Source organism: Bos indicus, chromosome 9 (assembly GCF_029378745.1).
Source record: "Bos indicus isolate NIAB-ARS_2022 breed Sahiwal x Tharparkar chromosome 9, NIAB-ARS_B.indTharparkar_mat_pri_1.0, whole genome shotgun sequence".
NCBI classification, from domain to species: Eukaryota; Metazoa; Chordata; class Mammalia; order Artiodactyla; family Bovidae; genus Bos; species Bos indicus.
The window spans coordinates 21,334,257-21,360,770 of record NC_091768.1 but is presented as its reverse complement, the minus strand read 5'-3'; positions in this window follow the sequence as shown (position 1 = coordinate 21,360,770).

The following is a 26,514-nucleotide window of genomic DNA, read 5'->3' as shown; positions in this document are numbered from 1 at the left end:
TTTTTCTTTATAAAACAAAATCTTGTAGAAGGGTTACCTCTCTTTGGGGATCCATTTACTATGTATTAGAACAAGTATAGGGTGTACGGAGAAGGCAATGGCACCCCACTCCAGTACTCTTGCTTGGAAAATCCCATGGACGGAGGAGCCTGGTAGGCTGCAATCCATGGGGTCGCTAAGAGTCGGACACGACTGAGCGATTTCACTTTCACTTTTCACTTTCATGCATTGGAGAAGGAAATGGCAGCCCACTCCAGTGTTCTTGCCTGGAGAATGCCAGGGACGGGGGAGCCTGGTGGGCTGCCATCTATGGGGTCGCACAGAGTTGGACACGACTGAAGTGACTTTGCATAGGGCGTATAGAATTAATTTTACACAAATACTTCAATTTCTATTTCTTTACACAGGCACTCACATACACACAAATTATATATGTAGCATTTCTATAATCAGTGCTCTGTACCTAACTTAGATGTATGCTTCATCTATAGTTTATAGTAGCTGTGGCTCAAAACTGGCGCTTTCTTTTTCTTTTTGGTGTTGAGTAATTGAAGAGGCTTAGAAGGACAATTGGATTTATTTCCACAGTTACACTATCTGCATTTTCAGTAACACCTGGGCCTTTGCTTCCTTGTTGAAAATGAAAAGCTCCCAATGCCAGACTGTGTGGGATGAATTGTAGAAAAAGTGACTCTTTTTACTCATCACTCAGTGAATAATGACACCAGGGATGTGAATATTAGTGGCACCCGAAAGAATAATGACCCTTCCTCGTGCCTCCCTCACTGCTCAGGGAAACTCTGTGCCCACAGCTTCTGGGGAACTTCCAGTTTCATAGCACAATCTGAAATTAGGGTACATCCAGGTTGTAAAAAAATTGAAATCCTACACGGCTACATTCCATTACAGGAAAAATAAGTCTGGGATGCTTAAGAATTCCTATAATTTGCATTTAATTCACTCTCTCTGTTTATTGTCTTTAGGTCCTTTCAGTTCTGGCGTTTCTGAGATGCATTTTTGATGCCTTCAGGTAGACAGAAGTAGAAGGCCTTTCTTGATCTTCTCAACTCCACCTGAGTCCATAACTCTCAAAAGATAAATAAATCCATGTGTCAATCATGAGTTTGCCTAATTGTTGAATGAAACTATTTATTTTCTCTATCAAGCTCTTAAATTCTATTCTATAGAATTCTTAAATTAAATTCTATAAACCATTGCTATATATACCAAGATGGAGAAATAGGAGCTAATTTAATAGAAAAGCATAAGTACATATTTAGGGTACTTATCGATATCTCAAAACAGAATAAGCTCAGTTAATTTTTGCCTTAATGCTATGAATTAGAGAGCTAAGATAGTCTAAATCCCATCCATATACCCTAGCATCTTTGCTCAGATGTTCATATTTAACCTTTGTCTTACCTTTCTTTGCTAAAAAAAAAAAAAAAAAAAGCTTTTTTTTTAAATGGAGACAAAGAAAATGAGTGAACAAATCACTCATTTCTATAATTTTCTTGTATCTTTGTTGTTTTGTTTAAATTAGAAAACTACTTTTCATCTTTCTACTGCCTTTTACTTTAAAAAATGACACTGAAGTGTTTGATTTAAATGATGTTTAAAGTTAACCACTTTCAAGGAGATATATTTGAAGTCTTGAAAGAAAATAATTTATTTTCTCTCTTGATGTATTTGAGTCATTTCAATCCCTTCCTTCCAAGTCTCAGATACAATTGAGGTGTCTTTAATTGTTTGAGTGAAAATAAACTTCTTAAGGGACAAAAATGACTTAGGTGGACATCTTGAACTGCTTTGAAAAAAAGTACTGGGTTCTAGAACCAGACAGGCCTGGCTGAGTCACCTTTGAAGGGACCTTGTTAATCCTGTACCTCATTTCTGTTGTTCCTTAAGAATGAATGATCTTCTCACAAGGCTATCATGAAATTAAATCTAACTAGAGAACATATAGAGTATGTACAAAGTGCTGCTGCTGCTAAGTCACTTCAGTCGTGTCCTACTCTGTGCGACCCCATAGACGGCAGCCCACCAGGCTCCTCCATCCCTGGGATTCTCCAGGCAAGAACACTGGAGTGGGTTGCCATTTCCTTCTCCAATGCATTAAAGTGAAAAGTGAAAGTGAAGTCACTCAGCCATGTCTGACTCTTCATGACCCCGTGGGCTGCAGCCCACCAGGCTCTTCCGTCCATGGAATTTTCCAGACAAGAGTACTGGAGTGGGTTGCCATTGCCTTCTCCATGTGCAAAGTAGGTCCTCATTGAAAATAAGAATTTCATTTTTCATTTATTTTACCCCTTTTCAATGAAAATGCTGAAATCATTTTCATTTAATATCTTGGTGATGCCTATAGTTCTAAGAGACAGAGGTTATGTTAATAAATAACATGCTCAAAAATATATGACTTGATTCTTTAGTATCATTGGTCAGTAACTGCTTCAATAGAATAGATATTCAGTGATCTGAAAGCCAAAGAACCAAAATAATGCCATGAAATAAAAATTTCAGGTCAAGGGCTTCATTCTCTTCAAGCAAAACCCATAGATTCTTGGCCCTGAATATCTTCAGAAGAAACCACTCTATATCCAGTTAAATGACCAGTAACAGTTCTTTTAAATCAGCTTATGGAATTTAACTGAAGAAATTTATTTTTCATTGGTGGGGATGAGTGGTACTGTAAACAAAGAAGAACCCCAAAGAGAAAACTTGTGTTAGATTGAGTGTCTGGGTTAAGGAGGTAGGTGTCTCCTAGACCTACTTTGAAGGGAACCAATCCAGATATATTATCTGTCTAAAAACAGTGTCTCACCACTGTCAGTGTCTGGAGCTGCTCAAGAAACATGGAAGATTTGTCATAAAATCTGAAATAGAAGGTGTAGTCTCTGGCTCAGAATGTACCCTGGCATGCAATGACCATCTCAGCATCTGGTTAGTAAATTACCTCAGTAGAAAACACTCTCTTTTGTTGACAAATGGTCTAGCTACTTTCTTAGTGAGACTGGAGCATGAGAAACTTCTGGAAACGTAGTTTGTGTTCACTCCCTAAATATGGAAATTTGGTGAAAAGCCCTCTAATCCAGGTGGAATTATGCACCAAGTATTATTATAAACAAAGTCAACGGTTCTCCTCATGTCTTTTTTTTAAAAGCAGGACTAAGCTTGAAAACCTGTTTTAGAAATTATTTTCTTGGGTTTTATTAACATCGAAATCAATAAGAAGCAAATCATGTATTGCAGTCTTACTAAAATAAATTTAAATGATTATATCTCTAAGTTGAACCACTGAGTATTTCGAGATATATTTATCCATGATACTATTTTCAGTTCAGTTCAGTTGCTCAGTCATGTCCAACTCTTTGAAACCCCATGGACTGCAGCACACCAGACTTCCCTGTCCATCACCAACTCTCAAAGCTTGCTCAAACTCATGCCCATTGAGTCGGTGATGCCATCCAACCATCTCATCCTCTGTCATCCCCTTCTCCTCCTGCCTTCAGTCTTTCCCAGCGTCAGGGTCTTTTCCAATGAGCCAGTTGTTTACATCAGGTGGCTCAAGTATTGGAGTTTCAGCTTCAGAATCAGCCCTTCCAATGAATATTCAGGACTGATTTCCTTTACAACTGACTGACTTGATCTTCTTGCAGCCCAAGGAATCTCAAGAGTCTTCTCCAGCACCACAGTTCTAAAGCATCAGTTCTTCAGTACTCAGCTGTCTTTATAGTCCAACTCTGACATTCATACATGACTACTGGAAAAACCATAACTTTGACTGGATGGACCTTTGTTGGCAAAGTAATGTCTCTGCTTTTTAATATGCTGTCTAGGTTGGTCATAACTTTTCTTTCAAGGAGCAAGCATCTTTTACTTTCACGGCTTCAGTCACCATCTGCAGTGCTTTTGGAGCCCCCCAAGATAAAGTCTCTTCCTGTTTCCACCGTTTCCCCATCTATTTGCCATGAAGTGATGGGACTGGATGCCATGATCTTAGTTTTCTGAATGTTGAGTTGTAAGGCAACTTTTTCCACTTTCCTCTGAATCACTTTCATCAAGAGGCTTTTTACTTCTTCTTTGCTTTCTGCCATAAGGGTGGTGTCATCTGCATAACTGAAGTTATTGCTATTTCTTCTGGCAATCCTGATTCCAGCTTGTGCTTCAACCAGCCTGGCATTTTGTATGATGTACTCTGCATATAAGTTTAATGAGCAGGGTGATAATACACAGCCATGATGTACTCCTTTCCCAAATTGGAACCAGTCTGTTGTTCCATGTCCTATTCTAACTGTTGCTTCTTGACCTATCAAGAAGAAATCTGCTAACAGATCCATCAGATACATTGTGAAAACTTGATCAGAGGGTTATCAAGAAACCCACAGGACAATATTAGATGTATGCATTTATGCTCTGCCGGTGAAGCTCAGGAGATGATTTTCCACTAATTTCACACCTTATGCTGGAGTAAATTTGTCTTTTTGCATAGTTTCTGGGTACCATGACTGTAAAGAAGACTCTTAGAGGTATAGAGGGAAACTACATTCTCCAGAACTGAAAAGCATGATATATTCAGAGAAGGGAAAAAAATTCATATAAACCTGTTTCTTTCTCTACCTAGTTCTCTTTATTAAGACTGAGGTTCCACTTCCAAAAGCAGGAAAAAATAAGGTCAAACACCTATAATTTATTATAGACTGTTATGAGAGTTGGAGACGACTGAGCGACTTCACTTTCACTTTTCACTTTCATGCATTGGAGAAGGAAATGGCAACCCACTCCAGTGTTCTTGCCTGGAGAACCCCAGGGACAGGGAGCCTAGTGGGCTGCCGTCTATGGGGTCATACAGAGTCGGACACGATTGAAGCAACTTAGCAGCAGCAGCAGCATGAGAAAGGCAGTAGAATAAGGACTAACAGGGCAGTTGTGAGGCACCAATGAGAGAATGTATAGGAACACATCTAGTCTAGTTAGGGTCCTCAGCAGAAATCCCAATGATTTTGTCCGAGTATGAATTTATTTAAATTTAGTGTAATTTATGGAAGTAGCATCAATATCAACTTTCAGTCCTTCTGGCTCTAAAAAACATTGTAATCACCAAAGAAGTTGACTCCCAAAAGGAAATATTAGGAACTTTCTGCTTTAAAAATCTTAAACCAGATGGATTATTTTATGCTCTGAAAACTGTAATGATGTGGGTATCTGAGGGTTAACCATGGGTCAAAGAAACAGAAACTTTGCAATTTCACTTCACCTAAACTAATATTCTGTTATCATTAGTCTTAAATTAAAACAAAATCAACTTTCTAAGGAAGAACATGATTGTGCAAGGATGCATTTCATATATAAGAGAACATTTTTTATATGACAACTGTATTACACCTCAGAATCTTAAATATATTCCTAAAGATTAAAAAAGATTAAATGGTGCTTTTGCTTCTGGTTATGATATAGGAAGTCACAAGAAATAATTGTTTTCATCCTAACAACCAAAGGAAGCTCAATAACCTTCAGAAACACATTTTTTTTAATCCTCAATGAGCTATGGATGCAATGAAACCTTAGTAAACTAATTTTTAGAAAAATGACAGAGATCAGACAGAGATTAGTCACTCAGTCGTGTCCGACATTGCGACCCCATAAATCGCAACATGCCAGGCCTCCCTGTCCATCACCAACTCCCGGAGTTCACCCAGACTCACATCCATCGAGTCAGTGATGCCATCCAGCCATCCCATCCTCTGTCGTCCCCTTCTCCTCTTGCCCCCAATCCCCCCCAGCATCAGAGTCTTTTCCAATGAGACAACTCTTCGCATGAGGTGGCCAAAGTACTGGAGTTTCAGCTTTAGCATCATTCCTTCCAAAGAAATCCCAGGGCTGATCTCCTTCAGAATGGACTGGTTGGATCTCGTTGCAGTCCAAGGGACTCTCAAGAGTCTTCTCCAACACCATAGTTCGAAGGATCAAATCTTTGGTGCTCGGCCTTCTTCACAGTCCAACTATCACATCCATACATGACCACAGGAAAAACCATAGCCTTGACTAGACGAACCTTTGTTGACAAAGTAATGTCTCTGCTTTTGAATATGCTATCTAGGTTGGTCATAACTTTCCTTCCAAGGAGTAAGCATCTTTTAATTTCATGGCTGCAGTCACCATCTGTAGTGATTTTGGAGCCCAGAAAAATAAAGTCTGACACTGTTTCCACTGTTTCCCCATCTATTTCCCATGAAGTGATGGGACCAGATGCCATGATCTTTGTTTTCTGAATGTTGAACTTTAAGCCAACTTTTTCACTCTCCACTTTCACTTTCATCAAGAGGCTTTTGAGTTCCTCTTCACTTTCTGCCATAAGGGTGGTATCATTTGCATATCTGAGGTTATTGATATTTCTCCCGGCAATCTTGATTCCAGCTTGTGTTTCTTCCAGTCCAGCGTTTCTCATGATGTACTCTGCATATAAGTTAAATAAACAGGGTGACAATATACAGCCTTGATGAACTCCTTTTCCTATTTGGAACCAGTCTGTTGCTCCATGTCCAGTTCTAACTGTTGCTTCCTGACCTGCATACAGATTTCTCAAGAGGCAGGTCAGGTGGTCTGGTATTCCTATCTCTTTCAGAATTTTCCACAGTTTATTGTGATCCACAGAGTCAAAGGCTTTGGCATAGTCAGTAAAGCAGAAATAGATGCTTTTCTGGAACTGTTTTGCTTTTTCCATGATCCAGGGGATGTTGGCAATTTGATCTCTGGTTCCTCTGCCTTTCTAAAACCAGCTTGAACATCAGGAAGTTCACAGTTCACATATTGCTGAAGCATGGCTTGGAGAATTTTGAGCATTACTTTACTAGCATGTGAGATGAGTGCAATTGTGTGGTAGTTTGAGCATTCTTTGGCATTGCCTTTCTTTGGGATTGGAATGAAAACTGACCTTTTCCAGTCCTGTGGCCACTGCTGAGTTTTCCAAATTTGCTGGCATATTGAATGCAGCACTTTCACAGCATTATCTTTCAGGATTTGGAATAGCTCAACTGGAATCCCATCACCTCCACTAGCTTTGTTCATAGAAAAATGACAAGCCTGTCACAGTAAAGAAGAGTTCCACAGCTGTTCTCATTTCAAGTGAAGTATTAGAGGAGGAGGGATAAGCCATAGAAAGGGTTAAGGAGAAACAGCTAAACTTTTAATGGCTGTGCATAGGCTGGTGTGCGAGACCAGATTTCCAAGGAGACTAAACCACAGAGCAAATTGGCAACCACCACCAAATATTTGCCAAAAATCTTCACCTAGTGCTTGAAAGTCCTATGCCAGAAAGCTGGGGACAAGGCAGGAGAGCTGAGAGAAGTACCCCCCTGAGGTACACAGAGTCCCCTCTAATTCTCCAGCACCCACTGGAGGGAAAGAGGATGATGGGGAGGAAAGATGAAACTCAGGTCTTTCGGTCACTTGGGCTGCGGTAGGACAGGTAGGAAAGATCTGCGACTCTAGCCTTTCATGGCATTTAAAATCCCTGCCTAGTGAGGCTGGGGAATGGGGGTCAGGGTGGAAGAGATGTCCAGAGATGAAATCCAGAGAACCAAGTCTTCCCAGTGGATCAGAAAGTTGGCAGCTGAGCTGTGAGACAGAGGATTATCATTCATGGTACAGAGATGGTGGCTCAGTTCTAAGGCACAAAGAGAACTCCGGAGTCTCACCAGTGCTCAGACCCTAAGTGCTGAGAAGAAGTCTAAATTCTTCCTCAAAACATACGAAACCAGTGGTGAAAGTCAGCCTGGCTCAAAAGCATATCACACCAATGCAATCTTCCACTCTTGCATCCAAACAAAAAAGGGGAAATAAACTTTTTTTTGGAACTTAATATTACTTTAGCCTCCTCTATTCTTTTATGCAAAACATATTTCATATAATAAAAAACTGGAAGACATTAAAAACCAAGATAATGGGACCCATGCTCAATAAAGGGAAAAGGTCAATAGAAGTGGTGTAAGGATGACCCAGATCTTGCTTTTATCAAATAGAGACTTTCAAATCGTCAGGACAAAACTATTAAAAGGTATGTTGAAAAAGACATCATAAAAGGCAATCTATTATACTCAAATGTGGTGAATCCCATAATAGATTTAAAGTAATTAACATATGGGACAGGATAATTTAATTGTCAGAGAAACACAGGGAAGATTGGATTCAAGAGGTATGATTTTAGTTTTGTCTTGTACAATATTTAAAAACAAAAGAAGCAGCAAAGAAAGGCATTCCAAGAAAGTGGAATAAAGAGTACAGAGATAAGCAGTCACAAAATAGTATCGCATATCTGTAAAGCAGTGAGAATTTCCAAATAGTAGAAATTGATAATTCTAGGGATGGGGGCAGGGAAACTTCATGGACATGTGACCATGTCAATGAAACTTTCATTGACATGGAAATCTGTGTTTCAAAGAACTCCATGCTTGTTTAATGTTTTGCTGTGCCCAAGTTGAAATTCTTAACCTTTGAACAAGGATCATTACACTTTTATTTTGCATTGAGATCTCCAGATTATGCAGCTAGTCTTGAGTAGAAGTGGCTGTCAGGAGGAGATGTTAGGATTGGATTACGAAGGGCTTTGAATACACTATTACATGAGTTAAGGTAATCATATGCCACAGCTTCTCCAGAACGGGCCCAACTTATACTGGTGACTCACCCAATTTTTACTGGAGTCTCCTGTCACTTTAGAGTGTCCTATTTTGAGCACACATTGTATGGTCACACTGTGCTGTGCCAGGAACCAAAGGGTATTTTTAAATAGGGATGTGTTTAGAGTATACACGTTTTTCAAGCAAACTTTGTAGATGTCAATGTGAAAAGTAGGCATATGTATGATGGAAACTGCTCATAAGAGCAGTTAGGAGGCTTTTGTAAGACAAATAGCAGTGCCCTAAACCAAAGCAAGGGCTGAGGAGAAAGAAAGATGTGGAATATACCAGATTTGGAAAATTTTTGAATGTGCACTATAATGGAAAAAGAAGGATGGAGGATGACATCCAGGTTTCAAATTTGAAAGATCAATGGAAGATGATGCTCTTGTACAAGGTTTGAAGGAAAAGCAAGAGAAAGTTTGGACTGCAGTGGCATATACGCATTGCTATATTTAAAATAGACCTACTGTGTAGTATAGGGAACTTTGCACAATAGTCTATAATAACCTCAGTGGGAAAAGAGTTTGAAAAAGAAGATGTATATGTGAAAAAGAACAAAGAAAAAGAAACATCATTTAGAACAAGATATTTCTCCCCAAAGGACTGTTATTTTCTTCTGGGAATTTAAAAAGTGGCCAAGAATTCATATAAAATTATTTACTGTTTTCATTTCAAAAACATATGACTACACTGAATGAAGTAAGTCAGACAGAGAAGGTGAAATATTGTATGACATCCCTTATATATGAAATCTAAAAAGAAATTATACAAATGAACTTAATTGCAAAAGAAAGAGACTCACAGACTTAGAAAGCAAACTTATGATTTCCGGGGGTGGAAAGGATAGTTAGGGAGTTTGGGATGGACATGTACAACTGCTATATTTAAAATGGATAACCAACAAGGACCTACGGAATTCTGTTCAATGTTGTGTGGCAGCCTGGATGGGAGGGGGATTTGAGAAAAAATGGATACATGCATATGAATCGCTGAGTCCCTTCACTGTTCACCTGAAACGATCACAACATTGTTAACTGGCTAGACCCCAGTACAAAATAAAAAGTTTAAAACAATTTTAAAAATTATATGACTAGATGCCTTGTTAAAAAAAAAAAAAAAAAATTTGATTGGCCAAATGAGTATACAGGTCTGGAATTCAGAATAGAGGTCAAGACCGGAGATGTGAATTTGGGAAGCACTTGAGGCCTGTCTGTTCTCTCCTTGATTTATTTGTGGTTATGGATCCTTGCCTTCTCAAACAGAAATCTGTTTATGACAGGAAATTCCCCCCTGAACTAGGTACATGAGGGTGGAAAAAAAGCGGGAGGATCTCAAAGCCTACGCCAAGCTCCCTCTTATGTTGGTGCCAAGTGCGAGAGATTTCCAAACGTCACATCGCTGAGTGTCTGCATTAGTCTTTTTATCTTTTCCATCTTCCTATTTATTTTACTACACAGACTGTGTATGTTGTCAGTAACTGTCTTACGGCTGTTTTGGATTTTCTTTTGCCCTGAAGCATGCTTCTAGTTTTTTGGTTCCCCACCCACCCCCGCTACTTTGTTTTATAACCCACTGGTTTAATCGTAGGTTTACCACTTTTCTTTGTCTTTACTTATTTCCACTTATCTTAAAAGTTTCCTTTACTCCTTTAAAATAAAAAGACAAATTGTAAATGCTCCTAGGAATGTCAGCTTCCAAGTTTTTTTTTTTTAATTGAAATTTTTGAGATAATTGTACATGTACATGCAGTTATAAAAACTAATGCAGAGTTCTACAGTCTCACATGGTTTCACTGGAAAATTTTACCAAACATTTAAAGAAAACTTAATAGAGGGGGATTATGCCAACATGTTTAAGAGGATTTGCAAAAAAAAAAAAAAAAAAAACCTAATATGATATTTACATTAATAATAGAAGAATGAATGTTTTTCCCTAAGATTAAAAACTAGGCAAGGCTGTCTGTTCTTGTTATTTTTATTCAACACAGTACTGAAAATTCTAGTTACTGTAATATGACAATAAAAGAAATAAAACACAAACAGATTAACTATCTGGAAAAACCCAAGAAATCTACTCAAAAAATTGAAAACAAAACAAAAACCTCCTAGAACTCATATAAGGAATCAACAAGGGTGAATATTTGTTTGTAGAAAGTCTTTTTTTTTTTTTTGAAAATTTAAAATTACAGATCCAGAATTTACTTACAGGGCAGCAATGGAGAAACAGACATAGAGAATAGACTTACGGACATGGGGAGATGGGAGGAGAGGATGAGATGCCTGGAAAAAGTAACATGAAAACTTACAATACCATATGTAAAATAGACAGCCAAGGTGAGGGAATTTGCTGTATGGCTAAGAAAACTCAACAGGGGCTCTGTAGCAACCTAGAGGGGTGGAATGGTGAAGGAGATGGGAGGGAAGTTCAAAAGGGAAAGGATATATTCATACCTATGGCTGATTCATGTTGAGGTTTGACAGAAAGCAACAAAATTCTGTAAAGCAATTATCCTTCAATAAAAAATAAATAAATTTTAAAAATTACAGATCCAATTACTTTATTGATTATAGAGCTATTCAGATGGCCTATTTCATCTTGCTTGAGTTTTGATAGTTTTTGTCTTCAAGGAATCAGTCAATTTAAGTTGACTAATTTAATTAGTCAATTTATTAGTCAATTGATTCTAAGTTTTTTAATTTATGAGTATAAAGCTGGTCAAAATATTCCTTTATTACCTTTTAAATGGCTGAATTATAATGATATTCTGTATTTAACTCCTTGTGTTGGTTATTTATGTCTTTTTTGTTTTTGTCAGTCTTGCTAGACGTTTATCAATTTTGTTAATTTTTCTCAAAGAACAAGCCTTTTGTTTTATTCAACGAACTTCTCTATTGTATCCTATTTTGATGTTTTTAATTTTTTTTCTCTTTATCATTCCCTTCCTCTAATTTCCTTGGGTTTATTTTGCTCTTCTTTTTCCAATTTCTAAAGATAAGAATTTAGGTTATCTATTAGACATCTTTCCTCATTTCTAGTGTAAGCATTTGGTGCAATACACTTCCCTCTCAACACAGCTTTGGTAATATATGACATATTTTGATGCATTATGTTTTCATTTTCATTTGATGTATCTTTAACTTCTTTGATCCAGGGGTTGTTAGCAGTGTGTTATTAAATTTCCACGTGTTTAGGAATTTTTTCTGTTGTTCATTTCTAATTAATTCCATGATGGTCAAGGAATACTCTGTATTATCTAAATTATCTTAAATTTGTTGAGCTTTTTTTTTTGTGGCTCAGGATATGGTCTGTGTTGATGAATGATTCATGGCCACTGAGAGTATTCTGCTGTTGAGGTGAGTGTTCTATATATGTCAATTAGAACTTATTGGTTGAATGTTTTCTTCTGATTTTTTACATTCTTGCTTTTTTCCATTAGCTCCTTTAGTTGCTGAGAGGAGACTTTGAAGTCCCCAACTAAAACTGAAGGTTTGTCTATTTATTTTTCCAGGTCCATCAATTTTCCTACATGTATTTTGAGGGTCTGCTGTTTCGTGCATAAACATTCAATATCATTATTTTTCTGATGGATTGTCCCTTTTATCATTATGTTATATAGCTCATTATCTCTAATAATTTCTTTGGCTCTGAAGGCTACTTTATCATGTATTAATATAGCCACTCATACTTTCTTTTAATTATATTTGCAAGATATCTTTTTGATATACCTCTTTCACAGCATAAAAATGGGTTGTATTACTTATTCATTCTACTAATCTCAGCCTTTTGATTGATATATTTAAAATATTTATGTTTAATATAATTATTCTTAGGTTAGATTTAAGTCTTCAATTTTATGATTTGTTTCACATTTGTTTCTTTAGGTTCACATTCTTCTGTTTTTTTTGTTTTTTGTTTTCTTTCTGAAGATTACTTGAACTTAAAGAATCTATTTTTATATTTATAGGATTTTGTAGTGCATTTTTAAATACACTTTTAAAATTATTGCTCTAGATATGACCATATACACTTACTTATAATAGTTATTGGTAACAACATCTTAACCCTTCAAGTAAAATGTGGGCATCTTAATGGTTTTGCCTGCTCATCTCACAGTATCTTGTGATGGAAGGAAGAGTCTCAGAAATGACAGTGCTCCTGGCTGCTTTTTACTGGCGAGACTCCTAATCCATCCCCCTTGCTGGTGATGTCAAGCTTGCCCAATGTTGTCAGACAGATTTGCACTTGACCTAAAAGAAAAATGAGCCTACCTAGGCTACCTTCTTTTGGTAGGTTGAGGGATGGGAAATGCAGGGTCTGGGTGACCTTCTTTTGTTAGTTTGGGGTTCACTGTGCTGTTTCTGTAGCCTTGGAATCCCAGGCCAGTTTACCTTCTGTAGGGTGTTCAAGGCATTTGGGGCCTGATCACAGAAGTAGCTTTATCCAGAGTTGTTGAGGAAGCTTCAGGAAGAGATGAATTATGTGTTGGCTTCAAAGCAGGTGGTGGTCATGGGGATACACAGCACAGAGAGGTGACTGACCTTCAGCAACCCCAATGATGCACTTTGAAATCATCACCCAATCAGGCTCCTATGGTGCCCATGACCTGACTGTGTTCAGCAGGGAAACTAAGGGTGACTTTGGTTTGAGGACTCTCAGAAGGCTATTGCAAGCCTTTCTTAGATTGCTAGGCATTCAGGCGCCTCCACTCAAACTTATCTTCCTCTCTGCTTTCCTTGGATGAGCAATGAGATCTGATGAGCTTCTAGCCTTACTTGATCCCCTTCCTTATTTGTTTTTACTCCGGCACTTTCTTTAATGAGAATTTAACACCATCCTGGCATTAAATTTTATCACAATCCTGATTCTGGGAGGATTCACACAAAGGATAAATGGGATCTATGAAGTCAGCAGTTGCAATAAAAGGTGTTTCAGCTAGACATAATGCCCGAGTGCATCTGGATGCTCCATGCACAGCAGAAAAATCCGGTTGGGGTCCCCCTGCTCCCAGGAGCTAATCTGAATAGGACAATGTTCTCTACCTCTTATAAATCTCATATCACTCACATTTTCTCCCCATGTGAAAGCCCTCCTCTTTGGAAGGTCAACTCTCTCACCATTCTGAACCGAGGCTTTTGACAAAAAAAGGCAGGTTTCCATAAAAGTTGGTTTTTATAAGGGTAGGGTCATGGGAAGATGGTAACAGCATTTTCATTCTCTGGAATTTCCTACAAGTCCACAGCAGAATATGCTTCATCTCTGAAAACTTCAGACCTTCACTCTCATGGCTGGAGGTATAGAATCAGCCTTCTCTATGAATTCTCTGATCTTCCTAGATAGCTCAAACAGTAAAGAATCTGCCAGCAGTGTGGGGGACCTGGGTTGGGAAAATTTCCTGGAGAAGGGTGTGGCAACCCACTCCAGCTTTCTCGCCTGGAGAATCTAATGGACAGAGGAGATTGGTGGGCTACAGTCCATGGAGTCTCAAAGAGTCTGACATGACTGAGTTACTAACACTTTTACTTTCCTTCATGAATTCCTTAGGCTGAACAGACCAGGTTAGTTTCATGTCTACTTCATGAATGAGACATGAATCTTCACAGCTAGTCTCCAATATTTCTTGGACAAACCTCAATTAATTTTGAACCAATTCCTCAATCTATTTATTCTCCATCCTGGATTTGAAATAAAGGTTAGATTTATAATATAATTGGTTTGGAAATGACTTCCCTCCATCAGGTTCCTCTTTGGCTTGCAGATGTCAGTGATTTGTTGTTGTTGTTGTTCTTCTGTACCATTGTGAACTAAGAGAAAATAGAATCTTTTAATTCCCAAAGACAATAAGAACAAAAGATAGGTCTACCCAAGACCTGTGCTTTTAAAAATTATTTTTGTGTGACAAGAAAATATAGGCACTATTTCTAGAAGCACCAAAATCATTTGACAGTTGGGAAAGTTTAAAAAGGAGTTGGCAAGAACAATCTTTTGTTGTGGTGGTTTTGGTTCAAAACAAAGGGCAATTCCATTGTTCTGTGTTTCTGCAGCAAAATGATTTATTTTGTTGTTAAAATTTTAAGATTTAATGAATCAGTGCTTTATTGAAATACAGGTAAATGTTTTCATATACAATATCTTTTATGCAACAACATGGATGAATTTCAGAAACATAATGTTATAAGAGAAGTTAAACATAAAAAAATAGGTATTTTAAGATTTCACCTCTAACAAAGTACAAAAACAGAGTTAATCTGTGCTCTTAGTTATCCTTGAAGGGAATGGCACAGAAATAAGGGCAAAAGAAAATGCTTCGTTCATTGATTTTGGTGCCGATTACACAGATATATTTAATTCATGAAACATTTGCTGCTGCTGCTGCTGCTGCTGCTGCTGCTAAGTCGCTTCAGTCATGTCCGACTCTGTGCAACCCCACAGATGGCAGCCCACCAGGCTTCCCCGTCCCTGGGATTCTCCAGGCAAGAATACTGGAGTGGGTTGCCATTTCCTTCTCCAGTGCATGAAAGTGAAAAGTGAAAAGGAAGTCGCTTAGTTGTGTCCGACTCTTAGTGACCCCATAGAGTGTAGCCCACCAGGCTCCTGTGTCCATGGGATTTTCCAGGCAAGAGTACTGGAGTGGGGTGCCATTGCCTTCTCCAGAAACATTTATCAACCTATAATCTTATGCACACTTGTATTTAAGAACTCTGTATTCTAAAAAATATTAAAGAAGAACATATTAATCTAAAATACAGAAATCACAATTAAAAATCCAAAAAACAAAAGTCCCGAGACCTTTAATTTCATGACCCAGAAACTGTCATTTCTTTTTTGGGCATTTAAAAAAAAATTTTTAAGACCTTACAATTTTTGTAAAGTTACAAAATTAATGTAAGGATGCTGTACAAATTCAAATGAAAAAATATATTTAGTAAAAAGCAACTATTTCTACTTACCTCCTCCCTCCCCAGTATAATGAATCCCTCACTCTTCCTCATATCCCTAGATCATACATCTACTATCAGTATTCTTGCCTGGAGAATTCCATGGACAGAGGAGTCTGGCAGACTACAGTCCATGGGGATGCAACAAGTCAGATACTACTGAGCAACTAATACTTTTCACTTTATCACGTAGGCCATTTTACATCCTTCACTTCTTAACTTTAAAAAAAAAATAGGGATATAGCTGCTTTACAATATCATGTTAGTTTCTGCTATACAAAGAAATGAATCAGCTGTATGGATCCATGTATCTCGTCCCTCTTGGACCTCCCTCCCCCTCCCACACTCATCTAGGTCACCACAGAGCACCAAGCTGAACTTGTGCTTTATTTTAAGTTCTAACTAGCTATCTATGTAACACATAGTACTGTTTATATATGTGATAGTGAAGTGAAAGCCACCGTCTGGCTCTTTGCAACCCCATAGACTATATGGTCCATGGAATTCTCCAGGCCTGAATACTGTAGTGGGTAACATTTCCCTTCTCCAGGGTATCTTCCCAACCCAGGGATCAAACCTAGGTCTCCCGCATTGTAGGCAGATTCTTTCCCAGCCAAGCCACAAGGAAACCCCTTGTGTATATATGTCCATTCTACCTCCCAGTTCATCATCTCCTTTTCTTCTCTGCCCCATGCTCACAAATCTGTTCTCTGCCTCTGTGTGTCTATTCCTGCCCTGTAAATAGATTCTTTTGTCATGAGCATGTATTATTAAATATTCTTGAAAAAATTACTTTAACTGTTGTATGAAATTTTATAAGATTTGTCATCATTCTAGTTTGAAGGATGTATTCTTTTTCTAGTTTCTTTTTACATAAAAATGGGCTCTTATTGAATGTAAATGTCTACTGTATCTCTAATCCTTTTAAATGCCTGATATTCTAATAATAGAAATTAATTATTCAGTCACAGGCCAGGATAATTTTTAAGAGTTTTTGCATATATTGCCAATTATTTTACTCTTAGAGTTACATAAACTTATATATCTACCAAGTATATATTTTGAATGAAATGAGTATTTTCATATGTATTGGACATTTGCATTTTTTCTTTCATATTTATCAGTCTTCTTTTAAGATGTATTTTTCCCATTGGTTATGCTTTTATTTTCTGTAACTCTCTTGCTTTTTCAATGATCCAGCAGATGTTGGCAATTTGATCTCTGGTTCCTCTGCCTTTTCTAAAGCCAGCTTGAACATCTGGAAGTTCACGGTTCATGTATTACTGAAACCTGGCTTGGAGAATTTTGCGCATTACTTTACTAGCGGGTGAGATGAGTGCAATTGTGTGGTAGTTTTAGCATTCTTTGGCATTGCCTTTCTTTGGGATTGAAGTGAAAACTGACCTTTTCCAGTCCTGTGGCCACTGCTGAGTTTTCCAAATTTGCTGGCATATTGAGTGCAACACTTTCACAGCATCATCTTTCAGGATTTGAAATAGCTCAACTGGAATTCCGTCACCTCCACTAGCTTTGTTTGTAGTGATGCTTTCTAAGGCCCACTTGACTTCACATTCCAGGATGTCTGGCTCTAGGTCAGTGATCACACCATCGTGATTATCTTGGTCGTGAAGATCTTTTTTGTACAGTTCTTCTGTGTATTCTTGCCACCTCTTCTTAATATCTTCTGCTTCTGTTAGGTCCATACCATTTCTGTCCTTTATTGAGCCCATCTTTGCATGAAATGTTCCCTTGGTATCTCTAATTTTCTTGAAGAGATCTCTAGTCTTTCCCATTCTGTTGTTTTCCTCTATTTCCTTCTATTTCTTTCTATTTTCTATTTCAAAAAAGCAAGAGAGTTCCAGAAAAACATCTATTTTTGCTTTATTGACTATGCCAAAGCCTTTGACTGTGTGGATCAGAATAAACTGTGGAAAATTCTGAAAGAGATGGGAATAACAGACCACCTGACCTGCCTCTTGAGAAACTTATATGCAGGCCAGGAAGCAACAGTTAGAACTGGACATGGAACAACAGACTGGTTCCAAATAGGAAAAGGAGTACGTCAAAGCAGTATATTGTCACCCTGCTTATTTAACTTCTATGCAGAGTACATTATGAGAAATGCTGGGCTGGAAGAAGCACAAGCTGGAATCAAGATTGCTGGGAGAAATATCAATAACCTCAGATATGCAGATGATACCACCCTTATGGCAGAAAGTGAAGAGGAACTCAAAAGCCTCTTGATGAAAGTGAAAGAGGAGAGTGAAAAAGTTGGCTTAAAGCTCAACATTCAGAAAACAAAGATCATGGCATCCGGTCCCACCACTTCATGGGAAATAGATGGGGAAACAGTGGAAAAGTGTCAGACTTTATTTTTCTGGGCTCCAAAAGCACTACAGATGGTAACTGCAGCCATGAAATTAAAAGACGCTTACTCCTTGGAAGGAAAGTCTTTGTCAACCTAGATAGCATATTGAAAAGCAAAGACATTACTTTGCCAACAAAGGTCCATATAGTCAAGGCTATGGTTTTTCCAGTGGTCATGTATGGATGTGAGAGTTGGACTGTGAAGAAAGCTGAGCTCCAAAGAATTGATGCTTTTGAACTATGGTGTTGGAGAAGACTCTTGAGAGTCCCTTGGACTGTAAGGAAATCCAAACAGTCCATTCTGAAGGAGATCAGCCCTGGGATTTCTTTGGAAGGAATGATGCTAAAGCTGAAACTCCAGTACTTTGGCCACCCCATGCAAAGAGTTGACTCATTGGAAAAGACTCTGATGCTGGGAGGGACTGGGGGCAGGAGGAGAAGGGGACGATAGAGGATGAGATGGCTGGATGGCATCACTGACTTGATGGACGTGAGTCTGTGTGAACTCCGGGAGTTGGTGATGGACAGGGAGGCCTGGCGTGCTGCGATTCATGGGGTCGCAAAGAGTTGGACACAACTGAGCGACTGAACTGAACTGATGCTTTTATTTTATTTACTAGCCATTTTTTCTAAGTGTTCTCACTTTTGCTTTTATTTGACATCCAGGTTTTTGATGAGTTACTCTTTGTTATTATTTTCATTTATCTCATTCAAAATGTTATTATACTAACACAGGCTATGGTAAATACACATACACACACACACAGTCTTTCTACTTTCAATGACTGTATTATCCCTTTCACTTCATACAAATATTTTTATATAAATTATAAAATAAGGCTCTTTTCCTATCTAATAGTAAGATGGCTTTCCCAGCATCAGTTAGTGAATAATTATTTTTCTTCACAATGTTTGATCTCACCTTTATTATACATTAAAATATTACTTACAATAGGCTATCTTCTGTTTTATTTATTGTTAATTTTAATCTTACCATCAGTTCTTCTGCTATATTGTTTTGATTATCATGCATTATATTACATTTTGTTATCTGATAGGAACAGGAAACTTTAATGACTTTTTTTTTTCAAAAGCTTCTTAGTTATTCAAATTTTGCTCTCCCTTTCTGAATTTGAGTTGAAATCCAAGGAAGCCACTACATTAATTGGGCAGAATTGACATTTTTCACAATTAGCTAGTTTTCTGTAAATAAATATAATGAAATAATATCTTTTTAAACTTATCAGCAAGGGTTAATACTTTATGTGTTTTTGTTGGGTCAGCAGTAGTTCTAAGTGTTTAATATTCTTGTTGCTTTTATACAAATAATAATCTTGTATTATGTTTGTTTCCCACAGGTTTTTCTTGCCATAGTTTTACATCAGTAGGTACTAATAATTTTGTTCACAAAAAGTTTATTTAGAATATTTTTCTTATATAATATTTCCTCTTTTTTCCCCATCCTGTACATCTTTCAGAGCTGTGCATGTGTGTTGTGTATCCATGTTAAAAAATTATTCTGAGGTTTTGCATCACATGCCTATTGCATCACATGCCTAGAAAATTGTTTCTATAGATTGAGAATGAATGACTTCCATGGCAATATATATGACACTGCTTTGCTTTCTTGTAAATACTTTCAGAAGCAATGAAAATAAATGTCAAATTCTTACAGAAAAAAGACCTATTTTTTTGGCAAGTGTAATTATGTGAAGTGTCCAAGAATCTTGACTTATTCTTAGTGATCCATCAGAAGCTTTCATAGGCTCCTTACCAAGTTTGTTATACGGAGACTTTTAAGGCCTTCCTTTAGGGAACCAGATGATTGCTGATTGGATTTTCTGTGTAGCCAACACTCCTGTTTTTTGTCTGAAGAGGCCATTTGCAGCTTCAGGGCACTTTGCTTTTGTCACACCCATTGACCTCTGTTACCAAACACAAAATCAGACTCTTTAATCATGTTTTTAATAGACTTGAACCTCATTTGTTGGACAATTAATTGGGAAGGAGGGAGTGACTGTAGTTTTATAGGCTGAGAAACAGAAAACAATTTTACTCAATTATTTAGTAGAAACTGAAATGTCACAAGAGTTTCTGAGAAATCTAATTTTTACAACAGCATTCTACCATATCCAACTCCAGAAGATTTCTCAAACTCCAGGGAATGATGAAAAGTATTTTCAGTATTTATAGTTATACCTCACTGTGTTTATTTTTCTTCTTTCTTATGCATTATAACCACAAGCATGGTAGGTGGTTATGAAGTCTTGACTGGACTGGAGCCAAAAACTGCTGAGTCATCACATGAATCTTTGCTGCCAAGGTGGGGGTCTTCTTTCTGCATTTGTATAAATCTTCAACAATGTCAGAGTCCCATTTGACTGGAGAAAAGGGAACCCTCTTACACTGTTGGTGGGAATGCAAACTAGTACAGCCACTATGGAGAACAGTGTGGAGATTCCTTAAAAAACTGGAACTAGAACTGCCTTATGATCCAGCAATCCCACTGCTGGGCATACACACTGAGGAAACCAGAAGGGAAAGAGACACATGTACCCCAATGTTCATCACAGCACTGTTTATAATAGCCAGGACATGGAAGCAACCTAGATGTCCATCAGCAGACGAATGGATAAGAAAGCCGTGGTACATATACACAATGGAGTATTCTCAGCCATTAAAAAGAATACATTTGAATCAGTTCTAATGAGGTGGATGACACTGGAGCCTATTATACAGAGTGAAGTAAGCCAGAAAGAAAAACACCAATACAGTATACTAATGCATATATATGGAATTTAGAAAGATGGTAACAATAACCCTGTATATGAGACAGCAAAAGAGACACTGATGTATAGAACAGTCTTTTGGACTCTGTGGGAGAGGGAGAGGAGATGATTTGGGAGAATGGCATTGAAATATGTATAATATCATATATGAAATGAGTTGCCAGTCCAGGTTCGATGCATGATACTGGATGTTTGGGGCTGGTGCACTGGGATGACCCAGAGGGATGGTTTGGGGAGGGAGGACGGAGGAGGGTTCAGGATGGGGAACACGTGTATGCCTGTGGGGGATTCATTTCAATATATGGCAGAACGAATACAATATTGTAAAGTTTAAAAATAAAATAAAATTAAAAAAAAAAAGAGTCCCATTTGAAAAAGTATGCAGAGTTATTTTTTGTTTGTCTTCCAGTGAGTTCCAGTATTTCCAGAAATTTCATTTCTCTCAGATTTCTTGGGATGTAAGGACCAAGCAACAAATAAATAACAAATAATATTTATAAGTTATTTTCATAAATAATAAAATTGTATTTCATTTACAATAAAATTGTACTTCTCTAAAATCACCCCCATGTTATGACTCTCAACCCTTTAATGGCTCTGAAAAACTCAGGAATCTCCCATCATCCAATTATAACACACTTCACCAAAATCAAGAACAGTAGTTCACATCATAATTCTAAAATTGTCCTGCACTCTCTGAGTCCCATCTTACATAGAAAAACTACTAGTACTGATAAGTAAAGACTGTGGTCCCTTTTTGTGAAAATTCTTCAAATGTAACGGGAAAATATATGCTTGTTAAATCTACCATGAGATGGGGGTGGGGGGGAGGGTCTATAAGCTTTGGTTTACTCACAATCACAAGTACACTCATTCAATATTTAATGAGTGCTTATCCTGACTACAGCCATGGAATTAAAAGATGCTTACTCCTTGGAAGAAAAGTTATGACCAACCTAGACAGCATATTAAAAAGCAGAGACATTACTTTGCCAGCAAAGGTCTGTCTGGTCAAGGCTATGGTTTTTTCCAGTAGTCATGTATGGATGTGAGAGTTGGACTACAAATAAAGCTGAGCGCCAAAGAATTGATGCTTTTGAACTATGGTGTTGGAGAACACTCTTGAAAGTCCCTTGGACTGCTAGGAGATCCAACCAGTCCATCCTAAAGGAAATCAGTCCTGAATATTCATTGGAAGGACTGATGTTGAAGCTGAAGCTCCAATACTATGGCCACCTGATGCGAAGAACTGACTCATTTTAAAAGACCCTGATGGGGGGACAACAGAGGATGAGATGGTTGGATGGCATCACCGACTCAATGGACAGGAATTTGAGTAAACTCTGGGAGTTGGTGATGGACAGGGAAGCCTGGCGTGCTACAGTCCATGGGGTCACAGAGTCTGGACACAACTGAGCAACTGAACTGACTGATCCTGTTTAAGCCTAAATAGGCTATCCTGGATTTAAAAAAAAAAAAAAAAAATGAAAACAAAAAAAAAAGAATCACAAAGACCTAAAATATAGGTTATTGTGTGCTCTTGTAGGCTGAGAAAAGTAACTGACAAAAGTGGCCTTGTGTACACAAGTTTGATGTCTTCCAGAGCAAAAACGTAGGTTTCTAGGCCATGCATTCAGGAGTACGTGAAGCAGGGCTGCCATAAAAAACCATAAGGACAAAAGGGCTGTTCCAGAGACCTGTTCAGCAAAGTTGCCACCTGAGAAGTTTCTGTACAGTAGCTTCATGCATGGCTAATGACCCATGAAATCATGGACCTTGACAAAGTAAACATTTTCTTAAAGGATCTCCAAAAGAATAGACCGACTTCTTTAACTCCTGTAGCTAAAAGCAGAATTTGTAGTGGTATAATGTTACGGAGAAGGCAATGGCACCCCACTCCAGTACTCTTGCCTGGAAAATCGCATGGACAGAGGAGCCTCGTGGGCGGCAGTCCATGGGGTCGCTGAGGGTCGGACATGACTGAGTGACCTCACTTTCACTTTTCACCTTCATGCATTGGAGAAGGAAATGGCAACCCACTCCAGTGTTCTTGCCTGGAGAATCCCAGGGACGGGGGAGCCTGGTGGGCTGCCGTCTATGGGGTCGCACAGAGTTGGACACAATTGAAGTGACTTAGCAGCAGCAACATTACCTGAATAAGTATGAGTTAAGACCTTCTTGGAATGTAGCTTCTATTTCTCAGGAATCTTTTGTAGAATACCCCAGGTGAAGAACATATTCATATCTGAGCCTGTTTCACCTACAGAGAATTCGCTGTCATGATCCAGTCGCCTAAAGTATTCCCTTCTGTAAGAGTGGTTAAGAGATGAAAGAGACATCAAATTACTGGCATGACCCTGAAATTACCCCTTTGCCACTGCTACTTCCCACCCCTGAGTCTGGACAACTCAGCAGAACAATGACTCAAGTCTGCAGCCCCTTCTTCATGAAATGGCCTAGCAACCAAAATGCTATTAGGATGTTGCTGCTGCTACTGCTAAGTCGCTTCAGTCATGTCCAACTCTGTGCGACCACAGAGACGGCAGCCCACCAGGCGCCCCTGTCCCTGGGATTCTCCAGGCAAGAATACTGGAGTGGGTTGCCATTTCCTTCTCCAATGCATGAAAGTGAAAAGTGAAAGTGAAGTCGCTCATTCGTGTCCGACACTTAGCGACCCCATGGACTGCAGCCCACCAGGCTCCTCCATCCATGGGATGTGCCAGGCAAGGGTACTGGAGTTTTCCTTGGAGAAAAAAACTAAGTGACTGTAAGTCTATTTCTTACTGCTTCTCTCTCTATTTCATTCCTTCTCTCCTTCCTTTCCTTTTTTTTTCATTCTTTAAGCAGTCATGTCTGTCTGATATGGTCAGAGATGCTGCAGTAGGGGTTGGGGGTATCTGCTGGGATGCAGAGAGGGGAAGAAAAAAGAATTCTTTTTTCTAATGATATAAAAATATTAAAAAGATGACTAAGTTTTGGTTTTGTTCATTCCATTCCACAATATTCAACCAGGGAGGCAGATATAAAGCAAAACAAACAAAAACATCTATAGGCAGAACAAGTAATAGTCTCCTGTGAGCACATAGAATGTGCTTTGATCACTACTCAGGTAGGCAATTCAATTACCATTTTTTTTTAAACCCTTGCCTGAATTGTGTGAATGTGAGACTATCTGATTCTACATTTGTTATCATCCCAGTGTAGCCATCACCAGCATATTCATTGTATTCATTTATTTAATAAGTTTTCAGTTCAGTTCAGTTCAGTCGCTCAGTCGTGTCCAACTCTTTGAGACCCCATGAATCACAGCACACCAGGCCTCCCTGTCCATCACCAACTCCCGGAGTTCACCCAAACTCATGTGCATCAAGTCGAAGATGCCATCCAGCCATCTCATCCTCTGTCGTCCCCTTCTCCTCCTGCCCCCAATCCCTCCCAGCATCAGGGTCTTTTCCAATGAGTCAGCTCTTCACATGAGGTGGCCAAAGTATTGACTACAGCCCTTATGGACAAAGCCACTGCTGGGAGCTGTGGGAATACTGAGATTTCAATTAAGGACAGAGCCTGGGAATTAAAATAGGCAAAGGACAAGCAGGCAAGTAACCACCACTGAGACAAGGAAGTGCAGAATGCCCATCACAGGGGTGGTGAAACATCGTTCTGGAGTTTAGGAATGTAGCGTTGCACATAGGATATAATCTACAGTAACATCCCCAGGACCATTCTTGCCCTGACCCTTCCCTCACCCTTGTCCCTCCCAACTTTTCTCTGATCACTACCCCCAGGGCTCTTTTGCAAATTATATCTTCCTCCTTCTTGTATTTTTTTGCTCCAGACCCCTAATGTTCTCACTCTCACCTACATTGTCTTGCATAGGGAATAAACAAATTCTTGCCAATATGATACCATGCGAGAATGGATTAATCTGTAACAGCTGCGAGGTAATGCTTTTCAACAGACATTTTGAAGGTACTGTCCCAAAGGAATGGTGAGAAATTTTCCGGTAACACCACAGGCTGGTGGTAGGAATATTTTTGGATAAGTCGGTCGATGTCTTTTAAATCTTACCACATAAGCAAACCACTTTCTCTGCCATCGTGTAGGGCCATTCCTCCAAGGATATTTGCCTTTTAAAAAACTAAGAAATTTAACTGTAGAAGACTGTTATTTAATGCAAACTTAGTTGTGATCCCACCCACAAATTGCCCCCCACAGTTTCCCGTAGGCACCCACAGTCTAGCCCTGCTTATTTTATGTCTTTTAGAAAAGCCAAAAGTGACCTGTAATTACAAGCAAAAATCACTAGTGTGAGCTTGTGTTAAGTGTTTCTCTTACACTTTGAAAAGAATAATTGTATCATTAAAGCAATTCCTTTGGACGGTAAAGACTTAGATTTTTTTATTTTTCAGAGAGTAGCAGCCTAACAAAATATGGGCCCCACCCGTCTCAGACTCCTCCTGGAGCAGAGACATCTAGACTTAGGTCCAGGTGTCCTACATAATCGCCATGATATTTCGTCACTCCCTCCCTATAGCCACTGTCTCCAAAAATTTCTTGAGATCACATGTTATTTGGTTTGTAAAAATCAAGAAAATGAAACAGAATTTTGCATTGAATATTTAGAAGAATTTCCTAATACCTTTGAGACAATCTCAGTGCTTGGTGTTGCAAAATCAAGCTAGGAGATCATTGACACAGAAGCCAGATAAGGGATCTCATTTTTCCTTAACCATGAGCCTCACAATAATTTCTCCTCAATCATTGCATATATTCTTATGCAGGGTCTCTCTTCTAGATATACAACCATCAAATGAAAAGGATATGTGAATGCTGAAGACACAGGTGATGCTTTCTTTCATAAGCAACAATGTGCTGAAGAGAAGATCAGTGGAATACTTTTATTTGCAAATGCAAAACCCTTATTTGGAAATACATATATGTCAGGTCAGGGCTTCCCCAGTGGCACAGTGGTAAAGAATCCACCTGCAATGCAGGAGCCACAGGAGACATGGGTTTGATCCCTGGGTCAGGAAGATCCCCTGGAGGAGGGCATGGCAACCCATTCCAGGATTCTCGTTTGGAAAATCCCATGGGCAGATGAGCCTGGTGGGCTACAGTGCATGGGGTTGCAAAAGAGTCAGACATGACTGAAGTGACTTAGCATGCACACATACACATGTCAAGTCTCACGCTGTTTATATTTTCTTTAACTCCCTTGCCCTCCACACGGACTATTGAACTTGTTTGTCCATAAAGATTCCTACCTGTCAGTCAGTCTGCTGAGTGGAGGACTGACTGACTGGGATAGCTATTGTCCAGGCTGCTGGGAACAGACATGATCATGGTCGGTGTCCTGCTCTTCCCTCCCCTGCAGGGAAAGACTCAGGCTGGTTTCACAGCTTTTTGTTCACATGACTAAAAATGAAAGGAAAACCTGAGGAGCTATTACAAAAAAAAAAAAAAAAAAAAGACTTAAAAAGTTTCTGGCTTAGAACATTTCAACATCCAGTCATTAGTTTAAAAACATCTTCTTGAGTGCACTCTGGGGTTCTTCTCATTCTTCTCCACCAGTCACTGGAATGTTCTTTAAAAAGAATACCCACCTAGGCCATTAAAGTGAGAGTCAAAGCAGCACTGGGCTGTGACCTTTTTGGCAGGGTAGGCTGTCCTCACACATTACCTTTACAGTGATAGAATTTTGCTTTTTCCCCCTTTTTCCTGCCATGGAACAACCCCAAAGGAAAC